The sequence below is a fragment of the Aquarana catesbeiana genome, linkage group LG01 (genome assembly GCF_042186555.1).
Source record: "Aquarana catesbeiana isolate 2022-GZ linkage group LG01, ASM4218655v1, whole genome shotgun sequence".
In the NCBI taxonomy this organism is placed as follows: domain Eukaryota; kingdom Metazoa; phylum Chordata; class Amphibia; order Anura; family Ranidae; genus Aquarana; species Aquarana catesbeiana.
Genome location: NC_133324.1, coordinates 514,383,532 through 514,405,582, shown reverse-complemented (window position 1 = coordinate 514,405,582; position 22,051 = coordinate 514,383,532). Strand labels below are relative to the sequence as shown.

Genomic DNA, 22,051 nt, shown 5'->3' with positions numbered 1-22,051 from the left:
AGTGGGGTGAAATCTTCTGAAGAGGTGCATAGACAGCAAAACAAATGTCACAGGGGTGATAACCCTTTCCTATGTTTTCCAAAAAGCTTAAAAATAGATTTTTTGGCTGGAGCTACACTTAAAAAATGTACCAGTTCATAATTACAAACAGATTCTACTTAACAACAAACCTACAGTCCCTGTCTTGTTTGCACCGCCTGTATACTGCTGTTCAGAGTATATAGGGCCTGGGGGCCCCACGCCTTTCCTTTTTTTAATTTGGGTGCGGGGTTCCCCTTAATATCCATACAAGACCCAAAGGGCCTGGTAATGGACTGGAGGGGGGTACCCATGCCGTTTGTCTCCCTGATTTTCATCCATATTGCTGGGACCTGACATTACATTAAAGTGGAGGGCCACCCTAAAAAAAAAAAAATTGCACCAAAAATCTTTAAAAAATGTAAAAAAAAAACGTGAAAAAAAAAAAATTTTACTTACCTGAAACCCTTGTTGCTAGGCAGTCTTCCTAATCTGCCTCTTCCTATTCCGCAGCGTGTCCTGCTCCTCGGTGAGTGGCCCCGTTGCCTTCTGGGAACTGTGTGTGTTCCCAGAAAACCACGGGGCCATTCACAGAGCGCCGCGCTGCTCGCGCGTGCGCAGTAGGAAACTAGCAGTGAAGCCGCAAGGCTCCACTGCCTGTTTCCCTTACTTAGGATGGGGGTGCCGGAACCTGAAAACCGAGGGACGGGTCGGCCTTGGGCGGCTGACATCGCGGGCACCAAGGACAGGTAAGTCTACTTATTTAAAGTCAGCAGCTACAGTGTTTGTAGCTGCCGACTTTAAAAAAAAAATTATCCTTCCTGGAATTTCGCTTTAAAGCCGCAAGCAGTTTTAAATGACTTTTATTCCTTTAAAAATGTCATTTTGTGCAGGGACTGTTCTAATCACGGGGAACACGCGCCACTTTACAGGCATACTATAGACACCCCCCAGGTACAATATTTAAAGGAATATTTCACTTTTTTTTTCACTTTAAGCTTCATTAAAATCACTGCTCCTGAAAAAACGGCCATTTTTAAAACTTTTTTTTGCATTGAAACATGTCCCCTGGGGCAGGACCCGAATCCCCAAACCCTTTTTAGGACAATACCATGCAAATTAGCCTTTAAATTTAGCACTTTTGATTTCGAACGTTTGAGTCCCATTGACTTCAATGGGGTTCTAAAGTTTGTACGAATTTTCAGTCCATTCGCAGGTTCTAGTGCAAACCGAACCGGGGGGTGTTCGGCTCCTCCCTACTGGTTAGTACCTGGATGGGATACTGCCTGGCAATACCAGGTGCCGTAGGTTTTTGTTTTTTTTTATTTTTTGGACATGACCTATATTTTGGCTTGTTTCCCGAGGTGACCATCTTGGTGTTTCTCAAGAGGGTTGAGGGTGCCAAAGGAGAATGCCACATCACCCTGAAATCGCCCAACCTCATCTGATCTTGGAGGCTAAGCAGGGTCGGGACTGGTTAGTACCTGGATGGGAGACCGCCTGCGGATACCAGGTGCCGTAGGCTCCTTTTTTTTTTTTTTGACATGACCTATATTTTGGCTTGTTTCCCGAGGTGACCATATTGGCGTTTCTCAAGAGGGTTGAGGGTGCCAAAGGAGATTGCCTACGGTCAACGTCACCCATAAAGTGACCGATCTCGTCTGATCTCAGAGTCTAAGCAGGGTCGGGCCTGGATGGGAGACCGCCTGGGAATACCAGGTGCCATAGCCTTCTTTTTTTTTTTTTGGACTTGACCTATTTTTTGGCTTGTTTCCCGAGGTGACCATCTTGGCGTTCCTCAAGAGGGTTGAGGGTGGCAAAAGATATTCCCTACGGCCACATCACCCTGAAAGCCCCCGACCTCGACTGATCTTGAAGGCTGGGCGGATCTGGCATGGTTAGTACCTAGATGGGAGACTGCCTCGAAGTACCAGGTGCCGTAGGCTTCTTTATTTTTTTTTTGGACTTGACCTATTTTTTGGCTTGTTTCCTGAGGTGACCATCTAGGCGTTTCTCAAGGGGGTTGAGGGTGCCAAAGGAAATTGCCTAGGGCCACATCACCCTGAAAGCGCCCGATCGGAGGCTAACCAGGTTCGGCCCTTGTTAGTACTTGGATGAGAGACCGCCTGGGAATAGCTATAGGTTTCTTTCTTTCTTTTTTTTTTTTGGACTTGGCCTATTTTTTGGCTTTTTTCTTGTTTCCTGAGGTGACCATCTAGGCGTTTCTCAAGGGGGTTGAGGGTGCCAAAGGAAATTGCCTAGGGCCACATCACCCTGAAAGCGCCCGAACTCGGAGGCTAACCAGGGTCGAACCTGATTAGTATTTGGATCGGAGACCAGCTAGGAATACCAGGGGCCATAGGCTTCTTCTTTTTTTTTTTTTGGACGACCTATTTTTTGGCTTGTTTCCCGAGGTGACCATCTTGGCATTTCTGAAGACGGTTGAGGGTGCCCAAGAAGATTTCTTATGGCCACATCACCCTGAAATTGCACAATCTTGTTTGATCTCGGAGACTAAGCAAGGTCTCGCCTGGTTAGTACCTGGATGGTAGACCGATTGGGAATACCAGGTGCCATAGGTTTCTTTCTTTTTCTTTTGGACTTGACCTATTTTTGGCTTACTTCCCGAGGTGACCATCTTGGCGTTTCTCAAGAGGGTTGAGGGTGCCCAAGGAGATTGTCTATGGCCACATCACCTTGAAAGTGCACTTTCTCATCTGATCTCAGAGGCTAAGCAGGGTCGGGCCTGGTTTCGTATTTGGATGGGAGACCGCCTGGGAATACCAGGTGCCGTAGGCTTCTTTTTTTGTTTTTGACTTGACCTGTTTTTTGGCTTGTTTCCTGAGGTGACCATCTAGGCATTTCTCAAGAGGCTTAAGGGTGCCAAGGAAGATTGCCTAAGGCCACATCACCCTGAAAGCGTCTGATCACAGGAGTTAAGCAGGGTCGAGCCTGGTTAGTACCTGGATGGAAGACCGCCTATGAAAACCAGGTGCGGTAGGTTTCCTTTTTTTTTTTTTTTTTTTTTGGACTTGACCTTTTTTTGGCTTGTTACCCAAGGTGACCATCTTGGCATTTCTCATGAGGGTTGAGGGTACCAAAGGAGTTTACCTATGGCCACATCACACTGAAAGCATCTGATCTCGGAGGCTAAGCAGAGTCAAGCCTGATTAGTATCTGGATGGGAGAAGGCCTGGAAATACCAGGTGCCATAGGCTTCTTTTTTTTTTGGACTTGACCTATTTTTTGGCTTGTTTCCCGAGGTGACCATCCTGGCGTTTCTCAAGAGGGTTGAGGGTGCCAAATCGGATTCCTTACGCCCACATCACCCTGGAAGCGCCTGATCTCATCTGATCTCGGAGGCTAAGCAGGGTCAGCCCTCGTTAGTACTTGGATGAGAGACCGCCTGAGAATACTAGCTGCCGTAGGCTTCTTTTTTTTTGGACTTAACCTATTTTTTGGTTTGTTTCCCGTGGTGACCATCTTGGCGTTTCTCAAGAGGGTTGAGGTTGCCAAAAGGGATTGCCTGCAGCCCTACTATTACCCTGATAGCACCCGATCTCGACTGATCTCGGAGGCTAAGCAGGTTTGGGCCTGGTTAGTACCTGTGTGGGAGACCGCCTGGGAATACCAGGTGCCATAGCCTTCTTTTTTTTTTTTTGGACTTGACCTATTTTTTGGCTTGTTTCCCGAGGTGACCATCTTGGCGTTCCTCAAGAGGTTTGAGGTTGCCAAACGAGATTGCCTACGGCCACATTACCCTGAAAGCACCCTATCTCGACTGATCTCAGAGGCTAAGCATAGTCGGGCCTGATGACTACCTCCATGGGGGATCGCCTGGGAATACCAGGTGCCGTAGGCTTCTTTTTTTTTTTGGACTTGACCTATTTTTTGGTTTGTTTCCAGAGGTGACCATCTTGGCATTTCTCAAGTGGGTTGAGGATGGCAAAGGAGATTGCCTTCGGCCACATTACCCTAAAAGCACCCGATCTCGAATGATCTTGGGGGTTAAGCAGGGTTGGGCCTTGTTAGTACCTGGATGGCAGACAGCCTGGCAATACTAGGTGCCGTAGGCGCCTTTTTTTTTGGACTTAACCTATTTTTTGTTTTTTTTCCCGTGGTGACCATCTTGGCGTTTCTCAAGAGGGTTGAGGTTGCCAAAAGGGAATGCCTGCAGCTCTATTACCCTGATAGCACCCTATCTCGACTGATCTCGGAGGCTAAGCAGGGTCGGCCCTGGTTAGTACCTGTGTGGGAGACCGATTGGGTATACCAGGTGCCATAGGTTCCTTTCCTTTTTTTTTTGGACTTGACCTATTTTTTGGCTTGTTTCCAGAGGTGACCATCTTGGCATTTCTCAAGAGTGTTGAGGATGGCAAAAGAGATTGACTGCAGCCGCATCACGCTTAAAGCGCCGAATATCATCTGATCTCGCAGTCTAAGCAGTGGTCGGGCTAGGTTAGTACCTGGATGTCAGACCGCCTGGGTAACCAGGTGCCATAGGTTTCTCCTTTTTTTTTTTTTTTTTTTTGGACTTGACCTATTTTTTGGCTTGTTTCCCAAGGTGACCATCTAGGCTTTTCTCAAGAGGGTGCCAAAGGAGATTAACTACGGCCATATCGCACTGAAAGCGCCCTATCTCGTCTGATCTCGGGGGCTAAGCAGGGTTGGGCTTGTTTAGTACCTGTATGGGAGACCGCCTGGGAATACCAGGAGCCGTAGGCTTCTTTTTTTTTTTTTTTTTTTTTTTTTAGGACTTGACCAATTTTTTGGCTTGTTTCCCGAGGTGAACATCGAGGCGTTTCTCAAGAGGGTTGAGGGTGTCAAGGAATATTGCCTACGGCCACATCACCCTGAAAGTGTCCGATCTTGTCTGATCTTGGGGGCTAAGCAGGGTCGTGCCTGATTAGTACCTGGATGGGAGACCACCTGGGAATAGCAGGTGTCGTAGGCTTCTTTTATTTCTTTTGACTTAACCTATTTTTTGGCTTGTTTCCCGAGGTGACCATCTTGGCATTTCTCAAGAGGGTTGAGAGTGCCAAAGAAGATTGTTAATGGCTACATCACCCTGAAAGCACCTGATCTTGGAATCTAAGCACGGTTGGGTCTGGTTAGTACCTGGATGGGAGACTGCCTGGGAATACCGGGTGCTGTAGGCTTCTTTTTTTTTTTTTTGGACTTGACCCTTTTTTTTGGATCGTTTCCAGAGGTGACTATCTTGGCGTTTCTCATGAGGGTTGAAGATTGCAAAGGAGATTGCCTATGGCCACATCACCCTGAAAACGCCCAATATCGTCTGATCTCAGAGGCTAAGCAGTGTCATGCCTGGTTAGTACCTGGATCAGAGACCAGATGAGGTAGGTGTCATGAACACACTACTTCCACTGCGACAGGGCTCAGGCGCATCCCCACCAACAGGTCCCCAGTAACGAACAGGCGTGCGCCAATGCGCATGCGCCGAACGCGGAGATCGTGCGCGTGCGCACAGTAACGCGGCTTTGGCGCCCAGTGGCCTTTAAGAGGGGCTTCCACCATTCAGCTCTTGCTGTTTGATCTGCAGCTTCACCTGTTTCCTGTTCCTGTAATCTGCATCTGATCACCTTGTGACCTGGCTCTCTGACTACGCTGCTGTCTCCAATCCTGAACCTTGGCTCTCCATTGACCCTGATCCTGTTTGCTTGCCTGCCTGATCTCCTGCTACCAGAACCAGCCTGAACTTGACCATTCCTTGCCTGCCGATTCTGTTGATCTGATCCGCTGTGTATGACCCGGCTTGTCTGACCTTGCTTCTGCCTGCTGTGCACACTCATGTGCGTTTGCTACTTCTTGGTGCACCTGCATCCAGCTGACCTGCATTCAGCTGACCTGCATCCGTCTTACCTGCACCCTGCTGACCTGCATCCTGCTTACCTGCACCCGGCACTCCAGCCAGTTCCAGTGCCTCCCAGCGGACATCATCTTCCGTTCCAGAAAATCCATCAGGCACTCATACCCCACTGTGCTCCTACGGTCACTGTCCTCAACTCCAGTGATCTGGGTACCAGGGCTGTACGAGAGGTCTCCCTCTGCACATCAGGCTCACATACGAGGTACGTGTCAGTAGGCTTCTTTTTTTTTTGGACTTGACCTATTTTTTGGCTTGTTTACAGAGGTGACCATCTTGCCGTTTCTCAAGAGGGTGCCAAAGGAGATTGCCTATGGCCACAACACACTGAAAACGCCCGACCTCGTTTGATCTCAGAGACAAGGCAGGGTCGGGCCTGGATAGTACCTGGATGGGACACCGCCTGGGAATACCAGGTGCCGTAGGCTTCTTCTTTTTTTTTTTTTTTTTTTGGACTTGACCTCGTCTGATTTCGAAGACTAAGCAGGGTTGTACCTGGATGGGAGACAGCCTGGGAATACCAGGTGCCATAGGCTCCTTTTTTTGCTTGGACTTGACCTATTTTTTGGCTTGTTTCCCGAGGTGACCATCTTGGCGTTTCTCAAGAGGGTTGAGGGTGCAAAAAGAGATTGCCTATGGCCACATCACCCTGATAGCGCCTGATCTCGGGGGCTAAGCAGGGTCAGGCCTTCTTAGTACCTGGATAGGAGACCGCCTGGGAATACTAGGTGCCGTAGGCTCCTTTTTTTTTTTGGACTTTAACCTATTTTTTGGCTTGTTTCCAGAGGTGACCATCTTGGCATTTCTCAAGAGGGTTGAGGATGGCAAAGCAGATTGACTGCGGCCACATCACCGTTAAAGCGCCAAGTGTCGTCTGATCTCACAGGCTAAGCAGTGTCAGTCCAGGTTAGTACCTGCATGGTAGACCGACGGAAAACCTGGTGCTGTAGGTTTCTTTTTTTTTTTTTCTTGGACTTGACCTATTTTTTGTCTTGTTTCCTGAGGTGACCATCTTGGCGTTTCTCAAGAGGGTTTAGGGTGCCAAAGGATATTGCCTACCGCCACATCACCCTGAAAGCACCCGATCTCATCTGATCTCGGAGGCTAACCAGAGTCGGGCCTGATTAGTATCTGGATGGGAAACCGCCTGGAAATACCGGGTGCCATAGGCTTCTTTATTTTTTGGACTTGACTTATTTTTTGGCTTGTTTCCTGAGGTGACCATCTTGGCGTTTCTCAAGAGGATTGCAGATGCCAAAGGAGACTGCCTGAAAGTGCCCGATTTCATGTTATCTAAGAAGCTAAGCAGGGTCATACCTGGATGGGAGACTGCCTGGGAATACCAGGTGCCGTAAGCTTCTTTTTTTTTTTGGACTTGACCTATTTTTTGGCTTGTTTCCTGAGGTGACCATCCTGGCGTTTCTCAAGAGGGTTGAGCGTGCCAAAGGAGATTTCCTACAGCCACATCACCCTGAAATCGCACAATCTTGTTTGATCTCGGAGCCTAAGCAGGGTCGCACCTGGTTAGTACCTGGATGGTAGACTGATTGGTAATACCAGGTGCCATAGGTTTCCTTCTTTTTTTTTTTTTTTTTTGGACTTGACCTATTTTTTGGCTTATTTCCCAAGGTGACCATCTTGGCGTTTCTCAAGAGGGTTGAGGGTGCAAAGGAGATTATCTACGCCCACATCACCTTGAAAGTGCACTTTCAGAGGCTAAGCAGGGTCGGGCCTGGTTTAGTATTTGGATAGGAGACCGTCTGGGAATACCAGGTGCCGTAGGCTTCATATTTTGTTTTGAACTTGACCTATTTTTTGGCTTGTTTCCTGAGGTGACCATCTAGGCGTTTCTCAAGCGGGTGCCAAAGGAGATTGCCTACGGCCACATCACCCTGAAAGCACCTGATCTTGGTGGCTAAGCAGCGTTGGGCTTGGTTAGTACCTGGATGGGAGACCGCCTGGGAATACCAGGTGACATGGGTTTCTATTTTTTTTGCACTTTACCTATTTTTTGGCTTGTTTCCCGAGGTGACCATCTAGTTTCTCAAGAGGGGTGAGGGTGCCAAAGGAGACTGCCTATGGCCACATGACCCTGAAAGCGCCCGATCACATCTGATCTTGTAGGCTAAATAGGGTCGGGCCTGGTTAGTACCTGGATGGGAGATTGCTTGGGAATACCAGGTGCCGTAGGCTTCTTTTTTTTGGACTTGACCTATTTTTTGGCTTGTTTCCCGAGGTGACCATCTTGGCATTTCTCAAGAGGGTTGAGGGTGCCAAAGGAGATTGCCTTCGGCCACATCACCTTGAAAGCTCCCGATCTTGTCTGATCTTGGAGTCCAAACAGGGTAGGGCCTGGTTAGTACCAAGATGGGAGACAGCCTGGGAATACCAGGTGCCGTAGGCTTCTTTTTGTTCTTGGACTTGACCTATTTTTGGCTTGTTTCCCAAGGTGACCATCTTGGCGTTTCTCAAGGGGGTTGAGGGTGCCAAAATAAATTGCCTATGGCCACATCACCCTGAAAGCGTCTGATCTCTGAGGCTAAGCAGGATTGGCATAGTTAGTACCTGAATAGGAAAACACATGGGAATACCAGGTGTCGTAGGTTTCATATTTTTTAGACTTGACCTATTTTTTGACTTGTTACCAGCGGTGACCATCTTGGCGTTTTTCCAGAGGGTTGAAGGTGCCTAAGGAGATTGACTAATGCCACATCACCTTGAAAGCGCCCAATCTCGTCTGGTCTCTGAGGCTAAGCAGCGTCGGGCCTGGTTAGTACTTGGATGGGAAACCGCCTGGGAATACCTGGTGCCATAGGCTTCTTTTTTTTTTGGACTTGACCTATTTTTTGGCTTGTTCCCGAGGTGACCAGTCTGACATTTCTGAAGAGGGTTGAGGGTTCCAAAGGAGATTGTCTATGGCCACATCACCCTGAAAGCGCCAGATCACGTCTGAGCTTGGAAGCTAAGCAGGATCAGGCCATGGTTAGTACATGGATGAGAGACAGCCTGGGAATACCAGGTGCCGTGGGCTTTTTTTTTTTTTTGGACTTGACCTATTTTTTGGCTTCTTTCCAGCGGTGACCATCTAGGCGTTTCTCAAGAGGGTTGAAGGTGCCAAAAGAGATTGCATATGGCCACATCACCTTGAAAGCGCCCAATCTCATCTGATCTCAGAGGCTAAGCAGGGTCAGGCCTGGTTAGCACCTGGATGGGAGACCGCACGGGAACACCAGATGCCAAAGGCTTTTTTTTTTTTTTTGGACTTGACCTATTTTTTGGCTTGTTTCCCGAGGTGACCATCTTGGCAGTTCTCAAGAGGGTTGAGAGTGCCAAAGGAGATTGCCTAATGCCACATCACCTTGAAAGCACCCAATCTCGTGTGGGCTCTGAGGCTAAGCAGCGTTGTGCCTGGTTAGTACTTGGATGGGAACCCGCCTGGGAATACCAGTTGACCTATTTTTTGGCTTGTTTCCCGAGGTGACCATCCTGGCGTTTCCGAAGAGGGTTGAGGGTCCCAAATGCGATTGCCTATGGCCACATCTCCCTGAAAGCTCCTGAACATGTCTGGGCTCGGAGGCTAAGCGGGATCAGGCCTGGTTAGTACCAGGATAGGAGACTACCTGGGAATACCAGGTGCTGTAGGCTTCTTTTTTTTTTTTTTTTTTTTTTTGGACTTGACCTATTTTTTGGCTTGTTTCCCAAGGTGACCATCTTGGCGTTTCTCAAGAGGGTTGAGGGTGCCATAAGGGATTGTCTATGGCCACATCATCCCGAAAGCGCCCAATCTCATCTGATCTCTAATGCCGCGTACACACGGTCGGACTTTTCGTCTACAAAAGTCCGACAGCCTGTCCGACAGACTTCCGGCGGACTTTCGGCAGACTTGCAGCAGACTTTCTAACGAACGGACTTGCCTACACACGACCACACAAAAGTCCGACGGATTCGTACGTGATGACGTACACCGGACTAAAATAAGGAAGTTCATAGCCAGTAGCCAATAGCTGCCCTAGCATGGGTTTTTGTCCGTCGGACTAGCACACAGACGAGCGGATTTCGGGGTCCGTCATAGTTACGACGTAAAGATTTGAAGCATGTTTCAAATCTAAAGTCCGTCGGATTTGAGGCTGAAAAAGTCTGCTGAAAGTCCGGAGAAGCCCACACACGATCGGATTACCAGCCAGCTTTAGTCCGTCTGGGTCCGTTGGACTTTTGTAGACGAAAAGTCCGACCGTGTGTACGCGGCATTACGGTAAACAGGGTCAGGCCTGGTTAGTACTTGGATGGGAGACTGCCTTGGATTTTCAGCTGCTGTAGGCTTCTTTTTTTTTGCACTTGACCTATTTTTTGGCTTGTTTCTCGAGCTGACCATCTTGGCATTTCTCAAGAGGGTTGAGGATGCCAAAATAGATTGCCTACAGCCACATCACCCTGAAAGCGTCCGATCTCATCTGATCTCGGAGGCTAAGCTGCGTCGGGCCTTTTTAGTAACTAGGTGGAGGACCGACTGGGAATACCAGGTGCTGTAGGCTTCTTTTTTTTTTTTGGACTTGACCTATTTTTTGACTTGTTTTCGAGGTGACCATCTTGGCATTTCTCAAGAGTGTTCAGGGTTCCATAGGAAATTGCCTTTGGCCACATCACCCTGAAAGCGCCCAATCTTGTCTGATCTTGTAGGCCAAACAGGGTCAGGCCTGGTTAGTACCTAGATGGGAGACAGCCTGGGAATACTAGGTGCCGTATGCTTCTTTTTTTTTTTTTTTTTTTGGACTTGACCTATTTTTTGGCTTGTATCCCGAGGTGACCATCTTGGCATTTCAGAAGAGGGTTGAGGGTGCCATAGGAGATTATGTACGGCCACGTCACCCTGGAAGCGTCGGATCTCTTCGGTTCTCGGAGGCTAAGCAGGGTCGTGCCTGGTTAGTATCTGGACAGCAGACCGCCTGGTAATACCAGGTGCCGTAGGCTTCTTTATATTTTTTGGACTTGACCTATTTTTTGGCTTGTATCCCGAGGTGACCATCTTGACGTTTCGGAAGAGGGTTGAGGGTGCCAACAGAGATTACTTACGGCCACATCACACTGAAAGCGTCTGATTTTGGAAGCAAAGCAGGGTTGTGCCTGCTTAGTACCTGCATGGGAGACCGCCCGGGATTACCAGGTGCCGTAGGCTTTTTTTTTTTTTTTTTTTGGACTTGACCTATTTTTTTGGCTTGTTTCCCGAGGTGACCATCTTGATGTTTCTCAAGAGGGTTGAGGGTGTCAAATGAGATTCCCTATGGCCACATCACTCTGAAAGTGCCCGATCTCGTCTCAACTTGGAGCCTAAGCAGGGTCAGGCCTGCATAGTAACTGGGTGGGAGACAGCCTGGGAATACCAGGTGCCGTAACCTTCTTTTTTTTTTTTTTTTTTTGGACTTAACCTATTTTTTGGCTTGTTTCCCGAGGTGACCATCTTGACGTTTCTCAAGAGGGTTGAGGGTCCCAAAGGAGAGTGCCTACAGCCACATCACCCTGAAAGCGTTGTCTCATCTGATCTCGGAGGCTAGGCAGGGTCGTGTCTGGTTAGTACCCAGATGCGAGACCACCTGGGAATACCAGGTTCCAAAGGCTTCTTTTGTTTTTTTTGGACTTGATCTATTTTTTGGCTTGTTTCCCGAGGTGACCATCTTGGCGTTTCTCAAGAGGGTTGAGGGTGCCATAGATTGCCTACGGCCAAATCACCCTGAAAGCGACCAATCTCGTCTGATCTCTGAGCCTAAGCAGGGTTGGGACATGGTTAGTACCTGGATGGGAGACCGCCTGGGAATACCAGGTGCCCTAGGCTTCTTTTTTTTTTTGGACTTGACCTATTTTTTGTCTTGTTTCCAGAGGTGTCCATCTTGGCATTTCTCAAGAGGGTTGAGGACGCCAAAAGAGATTACCTACAGCCACATTACCCTGAAAGCGCCCTATCTTGGAGGCTAAGCAGGGTCAGGCTTGGTTACTACCTGGATGGGAGACCGCGTGGGAATCCTAGGTGCCATAGGTTTCTTTCTTCTTTTTTTTTTGGACTTGACCTATTTTTTGGCTTGTTTCCTGAGTTGACCATCTTGTTGTTTCTCAAGAGGGTTGAGGGTGCCAAAAGAGATTACCTACGGCCACATTACCCTGAAAGCGCCCAACCTGGTCTGATCTTGAAGGCTAAGCAGGGTCGGGCTAGGTTAGTACCTGGATGGGAGACCGCCTAGGAATACCAGGTGCTATAGGCTTCTTATTTTTTTGGACTTGACCTATTTTTTGTTTTGTTTCCAAGGTGACCATCTTGGAGTTTTTCAAGAGGGTTGAGGGTGCCAAAGGAAATTGCCTATGGCCACATCACCCTGAAAGCGCCTGACCTCGTCTGATCTTGGAGGCTAAGCAGGGTCGTACCTGGATGGGAGACCGCCTGGGAATACCAGGTGCCGTAAGCTTCCTTTTTTATTTTTTTGGACTTGACCTATTTTTTGGCTTGTTTCCCGAAGTGACCATCTTAGGGTTTCTCAAGAGGGTTGAGGGTGCCATAAGAGATTCCCTATGGCCACATCACCCTGAAAGCACCCAACCTCATCTGATCTTGGAGGTTGAGCAGGGTTGGGCCTGGTTAGTACCTGGATGGCAGACCGCCTGGGAATACCAGGTGTCATAGGTTTCTTTTTTTTTTTTTTTTTTGGACTTGCCCTTTTTTTTGGCTTGTTTTCCGAGGTGACCATCTTGGCATTTTGCAACAGGGTTGACGGTGCCAAAGGAGATTGCCTACGGCCACATCACCCTGAAAGCGCCCAATCTTGTCTGTACTTGAAGGCTAAGCAGGGTCGAGCCTAGTTAGTACCTAGATGGGAGACAGCTTGGGAATTACAAAGTTCAAAGGCTTCTTTTATTTTTTTGGATTTGACCTATTTTTTGGCTTGTATCACGAGGTGATCATCTTGACGTTTCTGAAGAGGGTTGAGAGTGCCAAAGCAGATTACCTACGGCCACTTCACCCTGAAAGCGTCGGATCTCATCTGATCTTGGAGGCTAAGCAGGGTCGTACCTGGATGGGAGACCGCCTGGGAATACCAGGTGCCGTAAGCTTCCTTTTTTATTTTTTTGGACTTGATCTATTTTTTGGCTTGTTTCCCGAAGTGACCATCTTAGGGTTTCTCAAGAGGGTTGAGGGTGCCATAAGAGATTCCCTACGGCCACATCACCCTGAAAGCACCCAACCTCATCTGATCTTGGAGGTTGAGCAGGGTCGGGCCTGGTTAGTACCTGGATGGCAGACCGCCTGGGAATACCAGGTGTCATAGGTTTCTTTTTTTTTTTTTTTTTTTTGGACTTGCCCTTTTTTTTGGCTTGTTTTCCGAGGTGACCATCTTGGCATTTTTCAACAGGGTTGATGGTGCCAAAGGAGATTGCTTACGGCTACATCACCCTGAAAGCGCCCAATCTTGTCTGTACTTGAAGGCTAAGCAGGGTCGAGCCTAGTTAGTACCTAGATGGGAGACAGCTTGGGAATTACAAAGTTCAAAGGCTTCTTTTATTTTTTTGGACTTGACCTATTTTTTGGCTTGTATCACGAGGTGATCATCTTGACATTTCTGAAGAGGGTTGAGAGTGCTAAAGCAGATTACCTACGGCCACATCACCCTGAAAGCGTCTGATCTCGGAGGCTAAGCAGGGACAGGCCTGGTTAGTACCTGCCTGGGATACCGCTGGGGAAAACCGGGTGCCGAAGGCTTCTTTTTTTTTTTTTTTTTCCTGGAATTGACCTATTTTTTGGCTTGTTTCCAGAGGTGTCCATCTTGACATTTCTCAAGAGGGTTGAGGGTGCCATCGGAGATTGCCTACGGCCACATCACCCTGAAAGTGCCTGATATCAGAGGCTAAGCAAGGTCAGACTTGGTTAGTACCTGTATGGGAGACTGCCTGGGAATACCAGGTGTCATAGGCTTCTTTTTTTTTTGGATTTGACCTATTTTGTGGCTTGTTTCCCAAAGTGACCATCTTGGCGTTTCTCAAGAGGGTTGAGGGTGTCAAAAGCGATTGACTACGGCCACATCACCCTGAAAGCGCTCAATTTTGTCTGATCTCGTAGGCTAGGCAGGGTCAGGCCTGGTTAGTACCTGGATGGGAGACTGCCTGGGAATACCAGGTGCCGTAGTCTTCTTTTTTTGGACTTTTTTTGGATTGTTTCCCGGGTGACCATCTTGAAGTTTCTCAAGAGGGTTGAGGGTGCCAAAGGAGATTGCAAATGGCCACATCACCCTGAAAGTGCACTCTCTCATCTGATCTCGGAGGCTAAGCAGAATCGGGCCTGGTTTAGTATTTGGATGGGACACCACCTGGGAATACCAGGTGCCGTAGGCTTCTTTTTTTGTTTTGGACCTGACCTATTTTTTGGCTTGTTTCCCTAGGTGACCATCTTGGTATTTCTCAAGAGGGTTAAGGGTGCCAAAGGAGATGGCCTATGGCCACATAACCCTGAAAGCATCTGATCTCATCTGATCTGGTAGACTATATTGGATCGGGCCTGGTTAGTACCTGGATGGGAGACCGCATGGGAATACCAGGTGTCATAGGCTTCTTTTTTTTTTTTTTTGGACTTGACCTATTTTTTGGCTTGTTTCCCGAGGTGACCATCTTGGCGTTTCTCAAGAGGGTTGAGGGTGCCTTCAGAGTTTGCCCACGGCCACATCACCTTGAAAGCGCATGATTTCGGAGGCTTAGCAAGGTCAGGACTGGTAAGTACCTGTATGGGAGACCGCGTGGGAATACCAGGTGTCATAGGCTTCTTTTTTTATTTTTTTTGGACTTGACCTATTTTTTGGCTTGTTTCCCGAGGTGACCATCTTGGCGTTTCTCAAGAGGGTTGAGGGTGCCTTCAGAGTTTGCCCACGGCCACATCACCTTGAAAGCGCATGATTTCGGAGGCTTAGCAAGGTCAGGACTGGTAAGTACCTGTATGGGAGACCGCGTGGGAATACCAGGTGTCATAGGCTTCTTTTTTTTTTTGGACTTGACCTATTTTGTGGCCTGTTTAGTATCTGGATGGGAGACCACCTGGAAGTACCAGGTGCCGTAGGCTTCTTTTTTTTTTTTTTGGACTTGACCTATTTTTTGGCTTGTTTCCCAAGGTGACCAACTTGGAGTTTCTCAAGAGGGTTGAGGGTGCCAAAAGAGATTGCCTATGGCCTCATCACCCTGAAAGCGCCCAGCCTCGTCTGATCTTGGAGTCTAAGCACGGTCAGGCCTGGTTAGTACCTGGATGGGAGACCGCCTGGGAATACCAGGTCCCGTAGGCTTTTTTATTTTTATTTTTTTGGACTTGCCCTTTTTTTTTGGCTTGTTTTCCGAGGTGACCATCTTGGCGTTTTACAAGAGGGTTGAGTGTGTCAAAAGAGATTGCCAACAGCCACATCACTCTGAAAACGCTCAATTTCATCTGATCTCGGCGGCTGGGCAGGGTCAGGCCTGGTTAGTACCTGGATGGGAGACTGCCTGGGAATAGCAGGTGCCATAGGCTTTTTTTTTGGACTTGACGTCTTTTTTGGCTTGTTTCCTGAGGTGACCATCTTGGCATTTCTCAAGAGGGTTGAGGGTGCCAAAGAAGATTGCATACGGCCACATCACTGTGAAATTGCCCGATCTTGGAAACTAAGCATAGTCGGGCCTGGTTAGTACCTGGATGAGAGACTGCCCCGGAATACCAGGTGCCATAGGCTTCTTTTTTTTTCGTGCTTGACCTATTTATTGGCTTGTTTCCCGAGGTGACCCTCTTGGCATTTCTCAAAAGGGTTGAGGGTGCTAAAGGAGATTGCCAACAACCACATCACCCTGAAAGCTACCAATATTGTCTGATCTTGGAGACTAAACAGGGTTGGGCCTGGTTAGTATATGGGATGGGAGACCACCTGAGAATACCAGGAGCCATAGGCTCAACAGTATAATAAAGTAGGTATCGCCGCTTACAGCTATGGATGCAGATTCAAAGAGGGCGGGTGTGGTTTGTGGAGCAAGGCGTTCACCCCCGACGGGATCTAAGCTGTGAACGAGAACGGGATACCTGACAAGGCATATGTAGTATTTAATATAACGGCATGGCGATTGGAATTTAGAACATGTACGAAGAAATGAAGTCGTCCAAAGTGTAGGGCGGACCGAGGGTGAGTGACTTGACCTATTTTTTTGCTTGTTTACCGTAGGTGACCTACGGCAACATCACCCTTTAAGCGCCTGATCTTGTCTGTTCTTGGAGGCTAAGCAGGGTTGGGCCTGGTTGGTAAGTGCATGGGAGGCTGCTTTGGAATAGCAGGTACCGTAGGCTTCTTTTTTTTTTGGACTTGACCTATTTCTTTACATGTTTCCCGAGGTGACCATCTTGGCGTTTCTCAAGAGGGTGGAAAGTGCCAAAGGAGATTGCCGATGGCCACATTATCCTGGAAGCGCCCTGATCTCATCTGATCCTCGGAGGCTACGCTGCGTTGAGCCTGGTTAGTACCTGGATGGGAGACCGCCTGGGAATACCAGGTGACGTAGGCTTCTTTTTTTATTTTTTTTTGGCATGACCTATTTTTTGGCTTGTTTCCCGAGGTGACTATCTTGGCGTTTCTCAAGAGGGTTGAGGGTGCCAAAAGAGATTGCTTTTGGCCACATCTTGGAGGCTAAGCAGGGTCGGCCCTTGTTAGTACTTGGATGAGAGACCACCTGGGAATACCAGATGCGTAGGTTTCTTTTTTTTTTTTGAACTTAACCTATTTTTTGGCTTGTTTCCCGAGGTGACCTGCTTGGCATTTCTCAAGAGGGTTGAGGGTGCCAAAGAAGATTATCTATGGCCACATCACCCTGAAAGCGCCCGATCTCTTTTGATCTTGGAGTCTAAGCAGTGTCGGGCCTGGTTAGTACCTAGTTGGGAGACCGCCTGGGAATACCAAGTGCGGTAGGCTTCTTCTTTTTTTTTTTTTTGGGACTTAACCTATTTTTTGGTTTGTTTCCCAAGGTGACCATCTTGGCGTTTCTCAAGAGGGTTGAGGGTGCCAAAGGAGATTGCCTACGGCCACATCACTCTGAAAGCGCCCAATCTTGTCTGAATCTCGGAGGCTAAGCAGTGTCGGGCCTGGTTAATACCTTGATGGGAATACCAGGTGCCGTAGGCTTTTTTCTTTTTTTTTGGACTTGACCTATTTTTTGGCTTGTTTCCCGAGGTGACCATCTTGGCGTTTCTCAAGAGGGTTGAGGGTGCCAAAGGAGATTGCCTACGGCCACATCACCCTGAAAGCGATCGATCTCGTCTGATCTCGGATGCTAAGCAGGGTCTCTACCCGCCTCCCCCACTTGAAAGCCAGCAAGGTGCTGTGGCCGCATATAGGGGAGGTGGTGGCCTCGACTTCTCTGTCCGTCCTCCTCTTGCATCCTGGTTGCCAGGTGACTGGTGGCTGCACATGAAAACTGACGAAAAGCTGCGGCTGCATATAGGGAAAGCAGTACACGGCCACTCCTCTTCCTGCCTGTGAAGGGTTTAGATTTGATGCTCCTGGCCAAGAGAGTGCTCCTTTCTTTAATGGTAACTATGATCTTTTTTATACCTGGCTCTGTGAGTAATAATTTGTACCTGGCTCTGTGAGTAATCATTTGTACCTGGCTCTGTGAGTAATAATGTGTACCTGGCTCTGTGAGTAATAATTTATTACTGGCTCTGTGAGTAATAATGTGTACCTGGCTCTGTGAGTAATAATTTATTACTGGCTCTGTGAGTAAAAATTTGTACCTGGCTCTGTGAGTAATAATTTGTACCTGGATCTGTGAGTAATAATTTGTACCTGGCTCTGTGAGTAATAATTTGTACCTGGCTCTGTGAGTAATAATTTATTCCTGGCTCTGTGAGTAATAATTTGTACCTGGCTCTGTGAGTAATAATTTATTACTGGCTCTGTGAGTAATAATTTATTACTGGCTCTGTGAGTAATAATTTGTACCTGGCTTTGTGAGTAATGACTTGTACCTGGCTCTGTGAGTAATGATTTGTACCTGGCTCTGTGAGTAAAAATTTGTACCTGGATCTGTGAGTAATAATTTGTACCTGGCTCTGTGAGTAATAATTTGTACCTGGCTCTGTGAGTAATAATTTGTACCTGGCTCTATGAGTGATAATTTATACTCACCTATAATGTATTCCTGGCTCTGTGAGTAATAATTTGTACCTGGCTCTGTGAGTAATAATTTGTACCTGGCTCTGTGAGTAATAATTTGTACCTGGCTCTATGAGTGATAATTTATACTCACCTATAATGTATTCCTGGCTCTGTGAGTAATAATTTGCACCTGGCTCTGTGAGTAATAATTTATTACTGGCTCTGTGAGTAATAATTTGTACCTGGCTCTATGAGTGATAATTTATACTCACCTATAATGTATTCCTGGCTCTGTGAGTAATAATTTGCACCTGGCTCTGTGAGTAATAATTTATTACTGGCTCTGTGAGTAATAATTTGTACCTGGCTCTGTGATTAATAATTTGTACCTGGCTCTGTAAGTAATAATGTGTACCTGGCTCTGTGAGTAATAATTTATTACTGGCTCTGTGAGTAATAATTTATTACTGGCTCTGTGAGTAATAATTTGTACCTGGCTCTGTGAGTAATGATGTGTACCTGGCTCTGTGAGTAATAATTTGTACCTGGCTCTGTGAGTAATAATTTGTACCTGGATCTGTGAGTAATAATTTGTACCTGGATCTGTGAGTAATAATTTGTATCTGGCTCTGTGAGTAATAATTTATACTCACCTATAATGTATTCCTGGCTCTGTGAGTAATCATTTGTACCTGGCTCTGTGAGTTATAATCTGTACCTGCCTCTGTGAGTAATAATTTGCACCTGGCTCTGTGAGTAATAATTTATTACTGGCTCTGTGAGTAATAATTTGTACCTGGCTCTGTGAGTAATAATTTATTACTGGCTCTGTAAGTAATAATTTATTACTAGCTCTGTGAGTAATAATTTGTACCTGGCTCTGTGAGTAATAATTTGCACCTGGCTCTGTGAGTAATAATTTATTACTGGCTCTGTGAGTAATAATTTGTACCTGGCTCTATGAGTGATAATTTATACTCACCTATAATGTATTCCTGGCTCTGTGAGTAATAATTTGCACCTGGCTCTGTGAGTAATAATTTATTACTGGCTCTGTGAGTAATAATTTGTACCTGGCTCTGTGATTAATAATTTGTACCTGGCTCTGTAAGTAATAATGTGTACCTGGCTCTGTGAGTAATAATTTATTACTGGCTCTGTGAGTAATAATTTATTACTGGCTCTGTGAGTAATAATTTGTACCTGGCTCTGTGAGTAATGATGTGTACCTGGCTCTGTGAGTAATAATTTGTACCTGGCTCTGTGAGTAATAATTTGTACCTGGATCTGTGAGTAATAATTTGTACCTGGATCTGTGAGTAATAATTTGTATCTGGCTCTGTGAGTAATAATTTATACTCACCTATAATGTATTCCTGGCTCTGTGAGTAATCATTTGTACCTGGCTCTGTGAGTTATAATCTGTACCTGCCTCTGTGAGTAATAATTTGCACCTGGCTCTGTGAGTAATAATTTATTACTGGCTCTGTGAGTAATAATTTGTACCTGGCTCTGTGAGTAATAATTTATTACTGGCTCTGTAAGTAATAATTTATTACTAGCTCTGTGAGTAATAATTTGTACCTGGCTCTGTGAGTAATGATTTGTACCTGGCTCTGTGAGTAATAATTTGTACCTGGATCTGTGAGTAATAATTTGTATCTGGCTCTGTGAGTAATAATTTGTACCTGGCTCTGTGAGTAATAATTTGTACCTGGATCTGTGAGTAATAATTTGTACCTGGCTCTGTGAGTAATAATTTGTACCTGGCTCTGTGAGTAATAATTTGTACCTGGATCTGTGAGTAATAATTTATACTCACCTATAATGTATTCCTGGCTCTGTGAGTTATAATTTGTACCTGGCTCTGTGAGTAATAATTTGCACCTGGCTCTGTGAGTAATAATTTATTACTGGCTCTGTGAGTAATAATTTATTACTGGCTCTGTGAGTAATGATTTGTACCTGGCTCTGTGAGTAATGATTTGTACCTGGATCTGTGAGTAATAATTTATTACTGGCTCTGTGAGTAATAATTTGCACCTGGCTCTGTGAGTAATAATTTATTACTGGCTCTGTGAGTAATAATTTATTACTGGCTCTGTGAGTAATAATTTGTACCTGGCTCTGTGAGTAATGATTTGTACCTGGCTCTGTGAGTAATAATTTATTACTGGCTCTGTGAGTAATAATTTGTACCTGGCTCTGTGAGTAATAATGTGTACCTGGCTCTGTGAGTAATAATTTATTACTGGCTCTGTGAGTAATAATTTATTACTGGCTCTGTGAGTAATAATTTGTACCTGGCTCTGTGAGTAATGATGTGTACCTGGCTCTGTGAGTAATAATTTGTACCTGGCTCTGTGAGTAATAATTTGTACCTGGATCTGTGAGTAATAATTTGTACCTGGATCTGTGAGTAATAATTTGTACCTGGATCTGTGAGTAATAATTTGTATCTGGCTCTGTGAGTAATAATTTATACTCACCTATAATGTATTCCTGGCTCTGTGAGTAATCATTTGTACCTGGCTCTGTGAGTAATCATTTGTACCTGGCTCTGTGAGTAATCATTTGTACCTGGCTCTGTGAGTAATAATTTGCACCTGGCTCTGTGAGTAATAATTTATTACTGGCTCTGTGATTAATAATTTGTACCTGGCTCTGTGAGTAATAATTTGTACCCGGCTCTGTGACTAATAATTTATACCTGACTCTGTGAGTAATAATTTGTACCTGGCTCTGTGAGTAATAATTTATTCCTGGCTCTGTGAGTAATAATTTGTACCTGGCTCTGTGAATAATAATTTGTACCTGGCTCTGTGAGCAGGAATTTATTACTGGCTCTGTGAGTAATAAGTTATTACTGACTCTGTGAGTAATAATTTGTGCCTGGCTCTGTGAGTAATAGTTTCTACTGAAACCCCAAATCACCAACCGCCCAGAAGATTACAGAAGAACTTACGACAAGCCTATGAGAAAACTATGGAACATGCTTCTATCAGAGAATCTCGGAATAAACAAAATTTGGATTTGAAAGTTAAGATACAGGACTTGCGAACAGGTGACCGAGTGTCACTGAAGAATCTAGGGGTACCAGAAAAATATACGCTGGCAGATTGATGGAGGCCACAGCCCTATGTTGTGTGTAAACAACTCCCTGGTCTACCCGTGTATCAGATCAGACCTGATGGGGAGAAGGGACCGTTAAAGATGTTGCACAGAAATCACTTGTTACCATTATCAGACGCACCTCTACAGTGTCCCCCCCCCCCCCCCCCCCAAAGCCAACTTCACCTCAAACAGGCTCACAAAAGGAGATGTTGACTGTAGCTGATATGACGGATGAAGAAGATGAGGAATTTGGAGAAGATTATGTGTTTTCCCAAGTTTCTAGTCCAGTGTCCTCACCAGGAAGAAGGAGGATTAAAGTAAAAGAGGAGGAGGAGGATGAGATGGTGAATGTGTCTTTCTGGTTGTGGTTGGCCAAAGGCAGCTCAATAACCAGCCCTTTGAAAAGGATGAAAAAGGAGATGGAAGCTATTAAGGTGTTGCCACCGCGGCCAAAGGAAACAGCTAGGGTGGTACCTCAATGCCCTATGGAGACAAATAAGATGACCCGTAGGTCCCTTGGACCAGAGTTCAAGACATTGCCACCTTTTGAGGATGTGGAGAGAACCAAGGCCGAAGGAGTTGTCCCTTAACAAGAGACTAGGGACCGGATAGTCTTCTCTAGTGAACTATTACATAGTTACATAGTTAGTAAGGTTGAATAAAGACACCTGTCCATCCAGTTCAACCTGAGTGAGTGTGTGTCTACAACCCTGACCCTTGTCCCTAACCCTGTATATCGCACACTCACATCAGTCTCTACCCTCAATCCAAGGTCCCCATTCATATACTAAGGCCAATTTTGGACAGAAGCCAATTAACCTACCAGCATGTCTTTGGAGTGTGGGAGGAAACTGGAGCACCCGGAGGAAACAGGCACAGGGAGAACATGCAAACTCCAGGCAGG

At 46.3% G+C, this 22,051-nt stretch overlaps 18 pseudogenes; all 18 read left to right on the top strand.

Moving 5' to 3' along the window:
- Positions 1-2,697: 2,697 nt before the first annotated feature.
- LOC141125099 (5S ribosomal RNA) lies at positions 2,698-2,817 on the top strand (annotated as a pseudogene).
- A 725-nt stretch (positions 2,818-3,542) lies between these two features.
- On the top strand, positions 3,543-3,664 carry LOC141125078 (5S ribosomal RNA; annotated as a pseudogene).
- Positions 3,665-4,624: 960 nt separating this feature from the next.
- Positions 4,625-4,743, top strand: LOC141124223 (5S ribosomal RNA; annotated as a pseudogene).
- Positions 4,744-4,853: 110 nt separating this feature from the next.
- On the top strand, positions 4,854-4,972 carry LOC141125154 (5S ribosomal RNA; annotated as a pseudogene).
- A 1,239-nt stretch (positions 4,973-6,211) lies between these two features.
- On the top strand, positions 6,212-6,330 carry LOC141125089 (5S ribosomal RNA; annotated as a pseudogene).
- Positions 6,331-6,955: 625 nt separating this feature from the next.
- Positions 6,956-7,074, top strand: LOC141125138 (5S ribosomal RNA; annotated as a pseudogene).
- Positions 7,075-7,976: 902 nt separating this feature from the next.
- LOC141124318 (5S ribosomal RNA) lies at positions 7,977-8,095 on the top strand (annotated as a pseudogene).
- A 92-nt stretch (positions 8,096-8,187) lies between these two features.
- LOC141124514 (5S ribosomal RNA) lies at positions 8,188-8,306 on the top strand (annotated as a pseudogene).
- A 295-nt stretch (positions 8,307-8,601) lies between these two features.
- On the top strand, positions 8,602-8,720 carry LOC141125103 (5S ribosomal RNA; annotated as a pseudogene).
- Positions 8,721-9,428: 708 nt separating this feature from the next.
- LOC141124550 (5S ribosomal RNA) lies at positions 9,429-9,547 on the top strand (annotated as a pseudogene).
- Positions 9,548-10,315: 768 nt separating this feature from the next.
- LOC141125009 (5S ribosomal RNA) lies at positions 10,316-10,434 on the top strand (annotated as a pseudogene).
- Positions 10,435-11,609: 1,175 nt separating this feature from the next.
- LOC141125117 (5S ribosomal RNA) lies at positions 11,610-11,729 on the top strand (annotated as a pseudogene).
- A 305-nt stretch (positions 11,730-12,034) lies between these two features.
- LOC141124597 (5S ribosomal RNA) lies at positions 12,035-12,153 on the top strand (annotated as a pseudogene).
- Positions 12,154-12,453: 300 nt separating this feature from the next.
- Positions 12,454-12,572, top strand: LOC141125132 (5S ribosomal RNA; annotated as a pseudogene).
- A 524-nt stretch (positions 12,573-13,096) lies between these two features.
- Positions 13,097-13,215, top strand: LOC141125147 (5S ribosomal RNA; annotated as a pseudogene).
- A 735-nt stretch (positions 13,216-13,950) lies between these two features.
- Positions 13,951-14,069, top strand: LOC141124716 (5S ribosomal RNA; annotated as a pseudogene).
- A 1,019-nt stretch (positions 14,070-15,088) lies between these two features.
- LOC141125076 (5S ribosomal RNA) lies at positions 15,089-15,207 on the top strand (annotated as a pseudogene).
- A 1,522-nt stretch (positions 15,208-16,729) lies between these two features.
- On the top strand, positions 16,730-16,848 carry LOC141125091 (5S ribosomal RNA; annotated as a pseudogene).
- The last annotated feature ends 5,203 nt before the right edge of the window (positions 16,849-22,051 follow it).